Raw genomic sequence first — 13,794 nt, forward strand, 5'->3', positions numbered from 1 at the left:
ATTGTTTTTGTCTTTGAAATATTTCTCAGATTTTTCCTTTCTCCTCCAATTCCATTTTACCTTTGTGATTCTGGATCAGGTTTTTATGAATTCCCATCTAGAATATTGCAACAGCATCCTGACTAGCCCTCTTGGATCCCAGTCCTTCTCCCCTAAAATCCAACTATATTATACCACTGTCACATTAATGCCTTTAACAGATTCAAAACAAAACAAAAAACTTCCCTCAAGCTTTCCATTCAAGAACCTACAAGCTTTCCTACCAACTACGTCATTGGTCTCAACTCCTCTGCCTAACTCTCAAGACCCTGCCTAGTCTAGCCCCTATCGATACTTAGCTCCTTAACAAACATACTTTGCTCTGATCAGTCCAGTGTTCTCCCTGTCCTGACTCCCCACATGTACAGGTTTCTCTAAGCTTTTATTCTCACTAGCTTCCCCTCTGCTCCCACTTTCTAAATACTGCTCATCTTTTAAGGAGGCCCAGTCCAAATCTTGCCTTTTAGAAACAAGCCTTCCCTGACCACTCTAGCCACTTATTTTTTTCTTCTTTGTTTAACATCTGCAGTAGTTCTTCTAATTTTTGTAATCTCATCATTTTGTTATTTAGTTGTCTCAATCAGTGGAATTTTGTCTCCAGTCATTGTACCCAAATTTGCTGTTAAATCTCTTTTCCTTGCTAGTCAGCAAATATCTTAATGATACCTCAGTTAGATCCCATAACTTCCCACTTGCCTAAAATTGTTAAAGTTGTGTCTTATATCCTTTCAAAGCTTTCCCCTTCCCACTGCAGGCCAGATTTGTAGCCCCAGGGGCACAAATAGGGGAAGGACGTATTCTGTTGGTTTACTCCTTCTCCCTTTCCCTCCTTTTGGAGTCCTTGGGAGGGCAGTATGGTCTACCTCTGGGACACTTCCTCCATCTCTCTAGGCTCCAGCTCCCCTGGTGTATTGGCACAGGGAAGAAGGAAAAGGAAAGGACACATATCTCATACAGTGGCTGCTGTTGTGTGATGGCTTTTTGATATATAAACTTGGCTAGGCTGAACTACATTCTCTAGTTATTTAATCAAACACTAATATAAGTGCTGCTATGAAGGTTTTTGCAGATGTGATAGAAGTCTCTAATCAGTTGACTTTAAGTTAATAAAAGAAAGACTATCCTGGGTGGGCCTGACCTAATCAAGTAAGCCCTTCCAAAAACGGATTAGGCTTTCCATGATTTCACAGATTCCAAACAATTCATACCATTGGGGTTCTAGCCTGCTCATGACCTTCCTTTCCTTACTACCTGTGGACAAGAAGCTTTGGCCTTTGCTCATGGGTTCCAACATGCTCCTGATCTTTTCTTTCTGACTGCCTGCCCTACAGACTACAAACTTCCTTATCCAGCCACCACAGTTACATTAGCCAATTCCGTGTAATAAATCTCCTATTGGTTCTGTGTCTCAGGTTGAACCCTGACTCTAATACATGGTGAAATTCTCTCTTTGATTATTGTCTTTGTTTCTGTGCTAACTCTGATAGGCCATTGATACTCTGTAGGTTGCAGGCATCCAAATGCAGGCTATCTTACGTAAGTTCTGTAGAGCCTCCCCAGTGCACAAATTCCTGATGTGGGGGAGTCTCCTGCCCTGGGGCTATGGCCCACAGGTTTTTGCTTTTTTTTAAAATTTTATTTATTTATTTATTTTTGGCTGTGTTGGGTCTTTGTTTCTGTGCGAGGGCTTTCTCTAGTTGTGGCAAGCAGGGGCCACTCTTCATCGCGGTGCATGGGCCTCTCACTGTCGCGGCGGCCTCTCTTGTTGCGGAGCACAAGCTCCAGACGCGCAGGCTCAGTAGTTGTGGCTCACGGGCCTAGTTGCTCTGCGGCATGTGGGATCTTCCCAGACCAGGGCTTGAACCCGTGTCCCCTGCATTGGCAGGCAGATTCTCAACCACTGTGCCACCAGGGAAGCCCAGCCCACAGGTTTTTGCTGTTTGGGTCCTCTTGCCGCGTGGGCAGTTCTCTTGGTTAGGCACCAAAAGTATTCACTTGACCCCAGGAAAGTCACATATCCTTACCACTCCAGTGAGTATATAGGCCACTCACCACTGCCCCCTTCTCTCCAATTTTCTCTTTCCTCGAGCAAGCAAAGAGCAAATTAAAATGTGCTGTCTAAGCAAACTTCCAATTGGAGAACGAGAAAGCACACCCAATCATTGTAAATAATGATCTGGTAACTTTCACCCTCAGTTGGCTCTAAGGAGGAACATCCCTGTCCCCTCCCCATTAGGAAAAAGCACAACATTCTTCTTAGACCAAGGACCCACAATAGATAATATGATCCCTTTGACAGACTGCATTTTCCAAAGAGAGTCGCTAGTCTAGTATCTCCCATACTACTTGTCTGGTTTTGTAAAATGTGAGTTTGACATTATTAAATAGAGAGGTAGGGTCTATATTCCCTCCCATTAAAAGTAGCCCTGATTTTGTGACTGTTTCAACGAATAGAGTATGGTAAAAGTGACCTATTATGACTTCTGAGGCTAGGACATAAAAGGAAATATAGCCATTCCTTCCTAGCTGCAATACTTGTGCTTGGAGCTCTGAGCCACCAAGTAAGCAGTCTGACTGCTCTGAAGTCACCATGCTGTAAGGAAGCTCAAACTAGCCCATGTAGAGAAACCACATGGAGAGGTCCTGAGACCACCTGAAGAGAGAGAAATTCCTGGTAAGCCCCCAGCTGCTCCAGCCCCCTGCTGTTCGAACTCCAGCCACCCATCTGTCTTCAAGTATATAAGAGACCCTGAGTCAGGATTGCCCTGCCAAGTCCTTTCCAAATTCCTGATCTATAGAAACCATGATAGATAATAAAATGATTGTTGTCGTTTTAAGCCACTAAGCTTTGGAGTGATTTGTTACCTGCAATAGATAACTGGAACACCCTATTTCCCTCCCTAGTATTTTAAGGAATCGGAAGGAGGAGTGGGCTTAGTGACAGTTAAAGTAAAAGGCCTCTTATATTTGGACCAAAATGATTGGCTTTTGAAACTGGGATATTTTGTGCCCCATTGTGAGATCCTGGATTCTAATTCTGAGGTAAGACGAAACTTTTTTTTTTCATTAAAGTATAGTTGATTTAGAATGTTCTGTTAGTTTCTGGTGTACAGCAAAGTGGTTCTGTTATATGTATGTGTGTAGATATACATACACACACATATATATAACTGAATCACTTTGATTGTTATACATACATGTGTGTGGTGGTGTGTATACATATATATATATATAATGAAGAGGAAAGTTTTAGTCAACATCCTGTTAGGTATAAATTAATGTATTTAATCCTAGTCCAACTGTATACTTTAAACTGTTATTTGAACTGTGTCATCTTTGTTCATTTCTCTCAGTGGATTAGTCTATAACAGATATATTACAGGTATTTTTCAACACCATTAATATTATATTGTATAGGGATTCCCTGGCGGCGCAGTGGTTGAGTCTGCCTGCCCATGCAGGGGACACAGGTTCAAGCCCTGGTCCGGGAAGATCCCACATGCCATGGGGCAACTAAGCCCATATGCCACAAGTGCTGAGCCTGTAGGCTGCAACTACTGAGCCTGCAGGCTGCAACTACTGAGCCCACGAGCCACATCTATTGAAGCCCGCGCACCTAGAGCCCGTGCTCGGCAACAAGATAGGCCACTGCAATGAGGAGCCCGCGCACTGCAACGAAGAGTAGTCCCCTCTCACTGCAACTAGAGAAAGCCCACGCGCAACAACAAAGACCCAACACAGCCAAAAATAAAATAAATAAATATATTTTAAAAAATATTATATTGTATCCCACTGATGCAAAAGCCATCTTATACTAAAGGGATACATAAAGATTTTTTTTTTTTTGGCCACACCACGTGGCATGTGGGATCTTCCCGTGCCCCCTGCATTGGGAGCGTGGAGTCTTAACCACTGGCCCCCAGGGAAGTCCCAGGATCTTATTCATTCTCCCTAGTTTTCATTTAATTTCAGCCTTTGAAATATAATTATTGAAGAGAATCTGGAATCCTCACTAGTAATTACATTTTTGCACATTTAAGTCTTTCAACCTGTGAACATTTCAATAAATACTAACTGAGGTACCATGTGCCCAGCACCATTCTAGGCTCTATAAATATGAAGATAAATAAAACAGGCATGGCCCCAGCACTCATAGAGCTTATAGACTAGTGGAAGAGACAACAAGTAATTCAAATTTAATATTTTAATAAGTTAATAATGCAAGTAACTACATGAAGTACAAGAAACTGTTGGAGCACACACAAAGGGCATGTAACCCAAATATGAGGGATCTTTGCAGGTTTCCAGGTGGAAAGGATGCCTGAATTGGGACTCTAAACATATGTAACATATAGACAAGTAAAGAGGAGAAGGAGAAAAACAAAACTTTTTTCCAGAGATTAAAAATTTGAGTCAGAAATGTTGGTTTTGAGTTCTAGCTCTGCCACCAACTAGAGCAATAATTATGTCTATTTTAAGAGAAAGTTTTAGATGATAATTGTTGGGGTCTTTTAACTCAACTCTCAGTTTGTCTGTTTAATGATTTCACACTTCTAGTGTTTTGATATCTCTCCCATGCGAGACCACCATGCAATTCAATGATCACAAATTTCTACCACCTGCTCAAAGTTGTTCTGACCAATATGCCAACTCAGTTTCTCCTCCTTCCTTACAGAGAGGAAGAATCTGAACTAATTTCATGGCTCCAGTTGCTCTGACATTTATGTGGGGCTGTCCCCTCCCAGGCAGAGGTGTCCATTTCAGCTGCATAGAGCAACTCAGCTGAGAAGAGGGAATGTCAAACAATAGGACCAGAAGACTAGCCTATCCAGCTACAAATGTATCAACCTGAAATGTTGGACAAATGGACTAAAAGGATACATAGTTTGGTGTCTGCTTGAACAATGGGCGCAATTCAGTATTGTAAGCCTGAAAAAGCAGTATTTGTATCTAAAAGAGGTACTGTTTCCTAAGCTACATCCCACAACCTAAGGCCCAAGATCACCTCTCTCCTAAGGCTGAGAAAACGAACAGTGCCATCCCTACTGTCTTGGTGGGAATCCTTAGAAAATCTCCTTATGGTGCCTACAGCAAATGCCACTTGGTAATCAGAGCTTCTTTCTTTAGTTACCAGACTGATCCCTAAAATGGTAAACAGTCTTAGATATAAAGCTGGCTAGTACAACTTGATTATAATACAGTGGTTTAAATGTGGGCATTGATGTGGTATTTGACACTCATGAATCAGACTGGCTTTGAACTAAATATTTATCACAAACTGATAGGTTACTACATTATACCTGAGCAGCCCAGTCCTGAGATACCTTATTCCCCCAGTGTGCTTGGACAGTCTTGCCCCTGAATGAAAATGAAAAGACCACACCTAACTGGTCACCTGAAAGGGAAGACCCAACAACCACCTTTCCAGGATATTGTGAGACATCAGGACATGCATAGGATCTGTGCTGTTAAACATATCTCCTGAGAACTATTGAGAGAAGCCATTCATCCCTCCAAACTGATGAAAAGGGGCCCATATTCTGAGGCCTCAAGGCTGTGAGCATGAGTCTACCAATCCTTATGATGAACCCAGCTTAGCATAACCTTTAACACCCCTCTTTGAATAGGGATTCAGTCTCTTCCCCACTGCAACTCATGAGGATCAGGAGAACTAGAGGCAGCATTTAAGTCTGCTTGTACTTCATTAATACTCTTTGGGACTGTATCTTTGTGTAAAGGCCCACTGCTTTAGAGAGGAAAGAACCTCCTTCTAAGCTCCAACCTCTGGAACTAGAAAATCAGTTCTTAAATAAACTAATAAAGTAGAACTTGAAAGACAAGGATAATGATAATAAGTGAGAAATAACAGAGTAGAAGATAAAGAGCATGCCTTTCTTAAATCAGCCACATTCAGAAAGTGAGGGATTTATCATGAAGAAGTAGATGTTTGCCCTTCTTAGAAGGTTGATAATATTCACATTGTGTGTTAAGTGGCAAATGATCAAAATGAAATAAGTCAAATCATGAAACGGAACAGTTTTATGAAGATGTAAAAGAAGGGCTGCAAGAAAAGTTAATTGTATAATATTTCAAATACTCAGATTATAAAGGAACTACCATAAGCAAATTCAACCAAAGGGGGAAAAAAAGAGGAGACATACAGTCTAGTAGTCTTCTATGGTAAACCAACTGAATCTCTATAAAAATATAAAAGGAAATTTCAGAGCAACCAGGACAGAATCATTCTCACTCAGATGTATTACTTAGGATAGATATACCATATATAATGGCAGAAATTGCAATTAGAATAGCATTCATATTGCATCAGATTATTGCCTGACAAACAACAGTCCATCTATGTCTCTCTTAGAAAAGCAAAAAATAAGGCACATTATCAATTTCTCCTTTGTAACACTTAGATTAAAGCATCCTTGCAATAGTTCTCAGAAAAAGACTAAGAAGACAAGATCTTGATTTAGCCAGAGATCATGAAAACATTTTCAGCTCTAATGGAAACAATCAGAATTAGCATAAAAGCAAGAATGGGAAAACAAACAATAAAGAAAGGCACAACTGATGGCTCTAAAATCCAGTGAAAACAGAAGGAAATATGGAAGAAGTCAATAATAACAATACTATCAATAGCCAGATGTATTGATATTTACATTTGTACAGACAACATGCTAAATTCTAAACATGGGTTAACTCAGCTTTGAGAGGAAGTGAAATCTTAGGAGGTTTTGGAGTGCGAGAGCATTGGGGAAGGGTGGAAAACAAAATATTTGGAGAAAACTAATGGCCTACCTCACTTTGAACTGCAATAACTTAAAAGGAAGTAAAGGTAAGTACTCGCTTTAGGAAACTAACTCGTTACATATTATTGAACACACTCTATGTGAAGGGCACCAGGTAGGCCACGAGGAGCAGGTAAGTAGGTCTTATTGTTGAAGACAATTTGTCCCAAAGTTTTGTCTAGAACTTTGTCACCTAGTGCCCCAAATTAGTCTCTCCTCCCTGCTCTTCTCTCACCCTTTCCTCTCCCCAATCCCCTCCCTCTTTCTCCATCTTACCTTCTCAACGTTACTCCTGTCTCCCACAGACACAGCCCTGTCTGACATCCTAGCCCAGAAGTAACTGCCACTTATTCATGCAAATGATTTCAGGGAAAATGATATTTATTTTATTCCCTTAAAGGACAAAGTATTATCACTGTCAGAGTCACATTCCACTTTCATAACAGAATAAGCTATTTTCATTTTCCTGAAATCATAATTTCTCTGACAGGAAGCAAGAGTGATGATGACAAAACATCTGTGCAGAAAGTAGGAGAAAAGCCTCAATCATGTGAGCACCCCTGCCACTAGAACTCCACCCTAAGAACTAGCCTCCTGTCATCCAAACCAAAATGTATACATGTCACTCCTCTGGGCCTTTTACCAGTGTCATCTGGTACTTAGCCCCTGCCTCCTTTTGTCATTTTTTAAAAATTTATTTTATTTAATTTTTTTTTTGGCTGTGTTGGGTCTTCGTTTGCTGTGCATTGGCTTTCTCCAGTTGAGGCGAGTGGGAGTTACTCTTCCTTGCGGTGCCCAAGCTTCTCGCTGCAGTGGCTTCTCTTGTTGCGGAGCATGGGCTCTAGGCACACAGGTTTCAGTAGTTGTGGCACGCAGGCTCAGTAGTTGTAGCTCACAGGCTCTAGAGCGCAGGCTCAGTAGTTGTGGCACACGGGCTTAGTTGCTCCACGGCATATGGGATCTTCCCAGACCAGGACTTGAACTCGTGTCCCCTGCATTGGCAGGCAGATTCTTAATCATTGCACCACCAGGGAAGCCCTCCTTCTGTCATTTTATTCTCCTTGTGTATGACATTGTTAAGTTTTAAAAAGCAATGGTTCCTCAGTTTTAAAAAGCAATGGTTCCTCAGTATGTGTTTTTAGAAAGAGGGACAACCTAGTGCCCCAACTGATGAGTGGATAAAGAAAATATGGTATATCCATACAATTGAATATTACTCATCCATAAAAAGGAATGAAGTTCCAATACACGCTACAACATGGATGAACCTTGAAGACATTATGCTAACTGAAATAAGCCAGACACAAAAGGACAAATACTGTATGATTCCACTTATATGTGGCATTTAGAATAGGCAAATTCATAAAAAGAGAAAATAGATTAGAGATTACCAGGGGATGGGAGAAAAGGGAATGGGGAGTTACAGCTACAAGGTTTCTGTTTGGGGTAATGAAGAAGTTTTGGAAATAGATAGTGGTGATGGTTGCACAATATTGTGAATGTAATTAATGCTATTGAATTGAACATTTAAAAAATTTGTTAAGGGACTTCCCTTGTCTCCAGTGGTAAAGAATCACGTTCCAATGTAGGGGACGCAGATTCGATCCCTGGTCGGGGAACTAAGATCCCACATGCTGCGGGGCAGCTGAGCCCGAGTGCCGCAAACTACAATGCCCATGCTCTCTGGAGCCCGCACGCCACAACTACAGAGCCCATGCACTCTGGAGCCCGCGTGCCACAGCTAGAGAGAGAAAATCCACATGTCACAACTAGAGAGAAGTCCTCACACCGCAAGGAAAGATCCCACGTGCTACAACTAAGACTTGATGCAGCCAAAAATAAAAATAAATATTTTTAAAATGTGTTAAAATGGTAAGTTTTGTATTATTTATATTTTACCACAATTTTATTTAAATAGGAAAAAAAAAAGAAAAGAGGGGCTTCCCTGGTGGTGCAGTGGTTGAGAGTCCGCCTGCCAATGCAGGGGACACGGGTTCGTGCCCCAGTCCGGGAAGATCCCACATGCCACAGAGCGGCTGGGCCCGTAAGCCATGGCCGCTGAGCCTGTGCGTCCGGAGCCTGTGCTCCGCAACGGGAGAGGCCACAACAGTGAGAGGCCCGCATATCGCCAAAAAAAAAAAAGAAAAGAAAAGAAAGGGGGAAAATGTAGTGCTTCCTCCAGTGTGGGGCAGGGGAGAAAGGAAGGCATTGGTATTTTCAAAAACCTCCCCAATAATCCTAATGTATAATTTTCTTGTGGGAGAACCACTCAACTAGATTATCTAAGGACCTTCTGGCTTTAAGATTTAATGAATCTGTATAGGTATACATATAGCTGATTCACTTCATTGTACAGCAGAAACTAACACAACATTGTAAAGCAATTATACTCCAATTAAAAAAAAGATTTAATGACTCTGTGGCTGCTACATGATTAAGGAAGACAGAGAGTGGCACAGGGATGGAAATTTAAAAAAGGGGGGGGGGGCGGGTGGATACTGAAGCCAGACTGTCTGGATTTGAATCTTAGCTACAGAACTTATTAAATATGTGACCATGGGCAACTTACTGAACATCTTTACCTATTTCCTCTTCTGTAAAATTTCGATAATAATAGGATAGAATAAAAATATTAAATCAGTTAATACATACAAAACACTAAGTATCTTGCACTTAGCAAGTGTTCAATAACTTTTAAATCTTTTTTCACATGATTCTGTCTGCCTGGAATGACATGGGCCTCCCCCTTTCTGCCCTTGTCTACCTGTAGAGCTCACATTTGTGCTTCAGTGATTTGCTCAAGTGTTACTTCCTCCTTTGCAAAGTCTTCCCTGTTCTCTCCAATTTTTGTGCCCCATTGCCCCTGCATTCGTTTGTTTATATCCTGTCTTTCTCACCAGACCATACACTTCGTGATAGCAGACTTTCTCACCATTATATCCTCAGCCCCTAACACAGTGTCTGGCACATACTGGCACTCGATAAATGTTTGTTGGATGGAATGGAATGGATTTGAAAGCCAAGAAGAGGAAGACATGGAAAAGAATGGGGAATGATGTTGACTACTGACATCTCTATAGGATTTTATAGGCCCACATATCCACTTCTGGTGTCTTAGCATCACTGCTCAATCAATGGTAGGCAGCTGAAAACCTGCAGTTTCCTGTGATCATCAAACTGCAGAACTGTTCAGAAGAACTCTCCCTGTCCTCTGCCCTTACCCTCTTTACTAGTCAGAGTTCTCCAGAGAAACAAAATTAATAGGATGTGTATATATACACCTATATAGAGAGAATAATTTTAAGGAATTGGCTCACGCAATTATGCAGGCTGGCAAGTCTAAAAGCTTCAGAGTATGCCAGCAGGCTGTAGACCCAGGGAACAGTTGCAGTTCAAGCCCAAAGGCAGTCTGCTGGCAGAATTCCTTTCTCCTCGGAGGATGTCAGGTTTTTTCTTCAGACCTTCAACTGATTAGATGAGGCCCACCCTCCATTATGGAGAGCAATCTGCTTTACTCAAATCCACTGATTTAAATGTAAATATCCAAAAACACCTTCACAGAAACATGAGCATAATCTTTGACCAGCCAAGTTGACACATAAAATTAACCATCACAGCCTCATCCTTTGCTTGTCCTCCATAAGCACAAAAGTTCTGGCTATTCCAAACTGCAGGAAATTCTCTATGTCATGCTCTTTCATGGCTCTGGGTTTTTACATAAGCTGTTCCTTCTTTATGGAATACCCTTTTCCTGCTTTTTCACCTGGTAAATTACTGCTCATTTTTCAAGGCCCAGATTAAATGTTACCATCTCTGGAAAACTTCCCTAGGCCCATTTCCCACCCCAGTCTGAGTTAGATGCCCACCTCAGTTCTTCAATCATAGAATTTATTGAATGCATTGAATTACAACTGTGTTTTTGTCTTTCTCTTATGCTAGATCTGTGAGGGTTTTAACCCCACACGTATTAAAATTAGATATTATTAATTTTTATATTTGCAGCATCTAGCTCAATGCTTGGCATGAGATAGGTACTTAATAACTGTTTGTTGAATGAATGGACTATTTTTTAATGAAGCAAATTTTGTTAAGAACAAAATATAATAATATAAATAAATGGATTTAAATGGCTAGTAACCCAAATAGGGAGCCTTATCCATTAAAATACTTTAAAGTCCTTAATAACATTTCAAGAATAATAAAACATTAGGGTGAGCAGTTTAGCTATTAAGGGAATGTGTGTGTTTAGCTTCTCTGCCTCTGGCTCTATTTATGCTGCTAGGTCTCCCATATTTTCTTTAATATTAAATTCCTCAGGCATAACTGGAGCTGTTCTTTAAATAAAGTTTATCTACTTTTCTTAATTAAACTATTATCAACCAGTTAAGAAGGGTGTGGAGATACATGTCTTTCAGCATCACCAGGCTGAACTTCAGTTGCTATTTCCCTGCTTCCCAGAGCATGTCTCATAGCTTGGCCCAGTCAAGTGAGTCCCACCAACAAGACCACAGCAGTTCCTCATCAGGATTCCCTGGGCTTGCTCAGGACAAGCTTGACTGAGAAGCTATTTACCACCATCAGCCCTTTAGAAAAAAACACATTTTGTTTATTCCTATTACAAAAGCAATATATGCTTATTGTAGAAAATTGAGAAAGGTGAGAAAGCAAAGAAAATAAAAACAACTCATAATCCTACCACCCAGAGATAACTACTGACCCTTCCAGGTCTTTTTCTATTTGTGAACATTGTTTTCCCCAAACATGGTATCAACCACTATATCCTATTTTATAACTTCCCCTTTACTTATCAGTGCATTGTACACATTTTTCCATGTCATTAAATATTCTACAACATCATTTTTAATGGCTAGTTAATATGGATCCAATATTGGGTTCTGAACACAACAGGTCAATCATTAACTTCAGCCTTCTGAGAGTTTAAAGGTAAATGGGATGACCAGCTGCCACTGATCCTTTACACAGGGGTAGATCCATAACCATCACAGGAAAAGTCACATATGTGAAAAGGTACAGATAACAATGTTGACGTTTTCCCTGAATGTAAATGAGGAAACAGTTTTTGATGGCCAGGGGAAGATTGTGAAAGAATAAATAAGAGATAAGTCAAGAGGATTCATGTTTCCTCTTTGCTCTCTGTTCAGACGTCATCTACAGAGAGAAACTAGCTGAGACCAATAGTGAGATAAAGTGTGTCTTCATTCATTTTTTGTGTTTATTTAGGATCAATACACTGGTTTTGAAAGGATTTGAGGCAACCATTCAACTAGAGTTAAAGGAAAAATGAAACCACAGGAAATATCAAGCACAGATGCCTCGAAGTACCTGGGAAGTACTCTTTTGGATTGTTTCATCCTGAATATGGCTCTAGATTCTCTAATTATAAGGATAGCTATGATTATTTAGCCTCTATTCTGTGACAGGCATATATTAAGAACTTTATTTTATCATTTAAAGGTCAAAACAACTCTATGAAGTAGGTATTATAATCTCCATTTTAGATATGAGGAAATAGGTTCTGAGAGGTTGGGTAACTTGCCAGTTAGTGGGTGACATAACTAATTAATGGTAGAGACAAGATTCAGGTCCAGGTCTGCCTTCCCAAGCCCTTTCTTCCATACTACTCTGCAAAGTAACCATCCATGGTAGGCAGAATAATGCCCCCCAAGCCCCACCAAGATGTCCACATCCTAATTCCCAGAACTTTACCTTATATGACAAAGGGGAATTAAGATTGCAGATGGAGTTAAGGCTGTTAATCAACTGACCTTAAAATAGGGAGACCATCCTGGATTATCTGGTTGGGCCCAATGTAATCACAAGGACCCTTAAAAGTGGAAAGTAGAGACAGAGAAGATGTGACAACAGAAGCAAAGTCAGAGTGACACAATGTGAGGACTCAGCCTGCTGTTGCTGGCATTGAAGATAGAAGGGAATCATGAGTCGAGGGGTGTGGGCAGCCTCTAGAAGCTGGAAAAGGCAAGGAAGTGGATCCTTCCCTAGAATGTCCAGAAAGGAATACACCCTGCCGACACATTGGTTTTAGCCCACTGATACCCCGAACTGGACCTCTGACTTACAGAACTGCAAGATAATAAATTCATGTTGTTTTAAGCCACCAAGTTTGTGGTAATTTGTTACAGCAGCAAACAGAAAACTCAGACACCATCATTTTGTGAATGTCTAAAGATCAGATTTGCGTTCTTAGAGAAAAGATCCAAACACTTAGTATTGGTGTGGAAAAGAACTGGCTGCATGTAATCCATGATTTTCCCCAGAAAAGAATTGTTGGTCTTCTTAAGATCTAGAAAAGTGTTGGATGAGACTACAAAGTTCTGGGTCAAGTGGCATGGACAAGATTATTTTAGCCTGACATAGAAAATATTTGCTGGCTGCTTACCCCTGTGGTACTGTTTGAGACATCTGCTTTTAACAACCACATCCTCATGGATCATCTAGAAATAAAGTGAATTATAAAACACCTCTCAAGGGCTGAGTAAACTGCCCTGTTGGATGTAGTCATTAAATACTGAATCAGAACTTTGGTTGGATACCACCAGATAGATTAATTACCAATGCTGGGGGACTTCCCTGGTGGCGCAGTGATTAAGAATCCACCTGCCAACGCAGGGGACATGGGTTCAATCCCTAGTCTGGGAAGATCCCACATGCCGCAGGACAACTAAGCCCACGTGCCACAACTACTGAGCCTGCACTCTAGAGCCCGCGAGCCACAACTACTGAGCCCGTGTGCCACAACTACTAAATCCCACGTACCTAGAGCCCATGCTCCGCAACAAGAGAAGCCCGCGCACTGCAATGAAGAGTAGCCCCCACTCGCTGCGACCAGCGAAAGCCCATGCACAGCAACGAAGACCCAACACAGCCAAAAATAAAATAAATAAATAAATTTATATATATATAAAAATAACCAATGCTGGAC

The 13,794-nt window shown here is 41.0% G+C and overlaps 1 protein-coding gene across 4 annotated transcripts in view; it reads right to left on the reverse strand.

Moving 5' to 3' along the window:
* SLC35G2 (solute carrier family 35 member G2) overlaps window positions 1–13,794 on the reverse strand; it is a 32,859-nt gene that overhangs the window by 3,365 nt on the left and 15,700 nt on the right. The window lies entirely within an intron of this gene.

This window comes from Globicephala melas, chromosome 4 (genome assembly GCF_963455315.2).
Source record: "Globicephala melas chromosome 4, mGloMel1.2, whole genome shotgun sequence".
Taxonomy (NCBI): domain Eukaryota; kingdom Metazoa; phylum Chordata; class Mammalia; order Artiodactyla; family Delphinidae; genus Globicephala; species Globicephala melas.